This window comes from Nematolebias whitei, chromosome 16, assembly GCF_014905685.2.
Source record: "Nematolebias whitei isolate Nwh7 chromosome 16, NemWhi1, whole genome shotgun sequence".
NCBI lineage: Eukaryota > Metazoa > Chordata > Actinopteri > Cyprinodontiformes > Rivulidae > Nematolebias > Nematolebias whitei.
In genome coordinates, this window is record NC_056513.1 from 13,567,698 (window position 1) to 13,571,963 (window position 4,266).

Consider the following 4,266-nt stretch of genomic DNA (forward strand, 5'->3'; position numbering starts at 1 on the left):
CATATAGATATACATAGATGTACATAAAGACAGACAGATGAATAGATAGATATAAAGAGAGAGAGATAGAGAGAAAAAGAGAGATATAGATGGATATAAAGATATATAGATATAGATAGATAGATAGATGATAGATAGAGATTGATATAGAGAGCTATACATAGATATACAAATAGATATAGTGAGATAGAGATAGATACAGATACATATAGATAGATATAGATATAGACATAGATAGACATATATAGATATAGATAGACATAGATAGATGGACCTTTATTTGTTCCTGTAGGGAAATTGGTTTGCAGCATTGTCAGCAGGTATTTCCATAAATACATATACAAACATTACATTAACATCCATCATCAACGGCAAAGAAGTTTGAGCTGAGTAATTTATGAAACATTTTTACTGTTTAATTATTTAATCACTTGTGGTATGAAAGAAATGTCCTGTTTCTTGAGAATAAAGGAAGGCAGTACCTGCACCCCTGAAGGAAGCAACTCAAACGAGGATCTTGGGGGATGTGTATTATCTGCTATGATCTTGTTTGCCTTCCTCTTTACTCTGTCCATGTATATTTTTTCCATACTGGGCAGAGTGGTCCCGAACAGTTTGCTGGCTGTGGTTATACTTCTCAAGGATTCTTCTGAGCCTCTGTAGCATTTCACAGAGGCTCAGATCAACTAGCACCCTCATATAGTGGGCCAACCAGTTTGATGGTGCTAAGATGGTTTCTGGAGTCCGCCCTCTCCCCCACCATCTCATTTGAGGCAAAGGCCAAAGTGGTTCAAAATATCAAAGTTCATGCTCCATAATCCAGGTAGAAAAATCTGACAAAGTAAAGTCAGGTCCTCTGGATGGTTTCTAACACTGAGACTGTTTGTGGCTCCTCTGACTGATCAAGTCTTTTGGATGAAAGACAAAAGGTTTCAACAAAAAATAAACTGTCCAGAGGACCTAACAACTTTGTTGGACTTCTAAAGGGAGGCGTCCTAATCAGATGCTTGAACCACCATTAACTGACTCTTTTCAATGCCGAGAAGCTGCTCTACTCTGAACTCCACCCGGATGATGGAGCTCCTAACTCTAACTCTAAGGCTGAGCCCGTCCACCGAGCTCGTTTCATCCGCGTGTATCCAGGATCTTGTACTTTCGGTCATGATCCAAATCTCATGACCACAGGTGAGGTTTGGAAAATAGACAGACCAGTAAATTGAGAGCTCTGCCTATCGACTCAACTATTCTTCACCACCACTGACTGAAGCAACACCCTCATTACTGAGGACAGCTCCCAATCCATTGATCCATCTCTCGCTCCTTCCTACCATCACTCAAGAACAAAATGCCCAAATAATTGAACTCCTCCACCTGAGGCAAATAACACCACCTACCCGACCCAGAGGGGGTGTTCCACTTGTTTTCGGTTATGAACTTGGACCTTGGACTGAGCTTTCAGCGTTATAGCCATTAAAAAAAAATAATAATGTGACTGTCAGCTGCCACATCAATTTTTAGCTAGTTATAGTTAGATCCATTTCAATCACCGTTTTCGTGTTTTCTAAGGTCAGTTGCCTGTTGAGGTTATCTTGAAATGGGTTGGCTAGAGCTACTTCCATTGATTATATCCTGAAAGTTTAATACAATCTGTTCAGAGTTAACTCCACATAGTTCATGGTAATCTTTTCAGCAAAGATCTTGCTACAGTCGGTTAGTTTTCAGAACATGAAATGAGAAATCCAAAGCTGAAGAGCAAAGGCAGGCAGACATAGAGCGTAATAGATTAAATCAAGCTGTCTATCCCTACTTAAATCAAAGCCAATGAAAAAAAAAGAGTACTTGAAAGTGTCTTGAAACCCTCCGAAGTCAAAAAGGTTTTTAACGAAATCTATTAAGGTGGCTCAGTTGGTAGAGCTGTTGTTGCCTCTCAGGTCGCTGGATCAAATCCTGGCTGGGGTCCTTTCTGGATGGAGTTTGTAATGGATGTTACTGCACAAATGAGTCACTGCAAACACGTTTGAGATCATACTGGAGAATGATAAGGAACATTTAATTATCATCGTCTGCTATAGAAACAATCTGGTTTTTGAAGTTGTGTCAATAAAGTCTTATTCTGGTTAAGAGTAAAAAACAATAGCAAATGTTAATCAATCGTGTGCTCCCCTTGTGGGTATATTCAGTCCAAGTGTGGATCGTTGTCCTCAGCATGTCGTCTCTTCAGTTTCCCTTCATCCTGCAGCAGCAATGCTTCGCTGCTCAGCTGAACAAATGAGCGTTCAGACCCACTCGCCATCCAGCAAGGACTCGTTCAGCTGCCGCCCCATTGGCTTTAAGTGATATTTGTCGTCAGGAGTGGTGATAAAAGCCCAGACACCATGGTAATAAAAAGGATCACAAGCTCTGGGAAGGACTGGCTTTCTTCCTGCCCTTCTTTCGCTTCTTGTTTTTGACGTCAGCGCTGTAACTTGTACTTGCATGTGTCTGGTCTTTGGATCTTGATGGAAGGCGGAAGAGGAGTGTTACAAAGAGGAAATGGATTACTTAAAGGATTTCTGGTGCGGTAACACTGGAAAGTTGATCAAACTGGTCGTAAAAGTCCTTGAGGAATGTCGTGGAAGACAAAAAAAAAAACAGGCAGCAAGTGCTTCTGACGCCCTTGAAGGAAGCTGTGACCAAAAGTTTTCCTATGAAGATTGTTATGCAGTACATCAATGAGAAGAGCGCTGAATGTTAATGTGTACCATCAGCTTGGAGCAGACGATGTATCGATTAGCACCTAACTGCTCATTAAAGTTCTGCTTTCAGGACAGGTGTTGGTTGTTAAATAATTTGCTACATAATTCTGCATTTTTAAACAGATGATGCCCTGTTAGATGATGTTTAAATGCTTAGAAATAAAAGCAGTCAATGCAGCTGACTTATTTGTTTTTGGACAAGTTAATTATTAATACGCTTTACAGCCTTCTAGAAGCAGCACAGAAGTTTATTGAATGTTTGTTAAAAATACATTTTCAAGCATAAAGTTACACGTATTTTCTGCAGAAACTGACATATTTCCATGAACCCTGTTAAATAAATAAAGCTCTGAAGTATGAAGTATTTCCACTTTTTAGGCAAACACATTTTTTTTTTTTTATTGGCCATATTTTCTGGTCAACTTACAGTATTTTGGTGTTTGCAAGTGTTGTACAAAAGAAAGCTTGCTTGCCGGAAAAGTTGTTGAATTACTTTTAATGGGTTTTGAACATGCACGTGTATTTTTGTATTTGTAGGGTTTTTTTTTGTGTAATAAAGCACGTTATGTTGCTTTAAACAAAATGTGCTTTAACAAATACTGTCAGAATTAATTTTATTTTAATTGATGTAGAAGCCGATCACATGTTTTTTGTGAATAGACTAAAGGTGTTTATCTTTTCAGCCTTGTGTCCACACAGAAATGGTGTTTTGGTAGTTTGAAACAGTAGTGAAAAATAGTTTGCAACGTTTGGACAGCCAAATCACAACTTTTAGAAAACTCTTATGGCCTCATGTTGTTTTACCAAGTGTGTAAGTTCATGCACGAGTCACACTTCATTTTTGTTTTTTGGGGTATTATTGTGGCAGCATCAAAGCATATATATATATATATATATATATATATATATATATATATATATATGGGTTATTTTTTTGTGTTTCCATGTGGATGAATACATTTATGGAAACAATGCCATATTGACAAGATTATATTTAAAAGCATGAAATAAAAGCTTGTTTTGGTTTAAAATTAACTTTTGTATGTGGACAAAGCCCTAGTATGCACAGATGCAACTTTTTCAGATTAGAAACAATGATGTAATTAGTTGACTGATTATTATTCAGCTGTCTTGTGCACCGTACAATGACTTTTAAAACAGTTTTGCAAAATGCAGGTAAAGATTTGATTGTCTCCGCTCTACACAACTAATAATAGTAAAAAACATTACTCTTAAGTGACGTTTAATAATAAATAGTTATAAACTTTGCATCACATAAAACTGGCAAACTAGTTGATCTCCTGGACTCATTAAGCACCATCCATTTTGTGTCATTGTTTCATGATTAAATCTGTAAAAGCATCAGTGACTTTTTCATTTCAAGATGATTTAGAATGATAAAACCAGACGCAAAGTTTCGTCATCTCTTCTCGCACGCCACGTTTGGCTGAGCAGTACTGGTTGCTGATGATAAAACACACCCGTTTTGTTTTGGCTCAAATACCTTTTCTGATTAATTCAATTAATTAAG